We start from the raw sequence: 978 nt of genomic DNA on the forward strand, positions 1-978 counted from the left end.
CTTCAGGCTAACTGGCTGTGAGAATCAGCTGTGTCTGCAGTGGGAGAACTTCTGTCCTCTAGGGAGGTGCTAATCTAGCCTTTGTCTGAGGCTATCCAGCAAATGCCTCTGTGCAAGGCTTGGGCAGGGCGGATCCCATGGGATCAACAGGGCGGGCGGAGCAAGCAGTTATTGCTGCTCTCAGTCCTGTCTCCAGAGGCTCTGCCTCTCAGAGTCCCAGCAACCGCTGCAAGTACCTTGGAGAGAAAGCTGCCCTCAAGTTCCGACCAATGCCAGACAGTCCCTCCTCTCCCGTTTGAGTTTGGGTCCTCAGAGACTCGCCCGGAACTGGAGCCCAGAGCCTGAGACTCCCTCCGGATTGAAACAGACTACCGCACCCTCAGCCACCAGTCCGCTCCGCATGCACCTCCGCACCTCTGCATTCACTTAAGCACCGCACCTCCTCTGAGTCTCGGTATGCTTTTCTCTTTCCTTCTTGTTGTAGAATTTCCCCTCAGCCAGCCTTCCTGTGGTTCTGGGTGATGTCTGTTCCGTCTTTTTTTTAAAATACCGTATTTGCCGGCGTATAAGACGACTGGGCGTATAAGACGACCTCCTAACATTTCCACTCAAAATACAGAGTTTGTTATATACTCGCCGTATAAGACTACCCCCTCTTCCGCACACCTTCCACACACCAAATAAAAGGTAAAACAATATCAGATTTGATTTTAACATTTTAATTTATATTCAAATGCTTATGACATGCAGGAAAACTGTCACAAGGCTGTATGTAATCAAACATATACATAAAACAGTGCAAGTTTATTACCGGTAAACATACCGGTAATTCACTAAAGAAAACACACTCTATAGACTGGTACCGTAGATGCTTCTCAGGAACACAGGCAAGCAGCCCACAACCTAGAGGGACTGTCAATGATAGAAGAAAGATAACAAATAGAGGTAGAGAGCAAGTGCCGGGCAAGTCCCTAGCAA

At 48.5% G+C, this 978-nt stretch overlaps 1 protein-coding gene across 1 annotated transcript in view; it reads left to right on the forward strand.

Annotated features, from left to right (window-relative positions):
• DIAPH3 (diaphanous related formin 3) overlaps positions 1-978 on the forward strand; it is a 522,899-nt gene that overhangs the window by 185,527 nt on the left and 336,394 nt on the right. The gene's annotated exons all lie outside the window — the stretch shown is intronic.

The sequence above is a fragment of the Myotis davidii genome, unplaced genomic scaffold, assembly GCF_000327345.1.
Source record: "Myotis davidii unplaced genomic scaffold, ASM32734v1 scaffold488, whole genome shotgun sequence".
NCBI lineage: Eukaryota > Metazoa > Chordata > Mammalia > Chiroptera > Vespertilionidae > Myotis > Myotis davidii.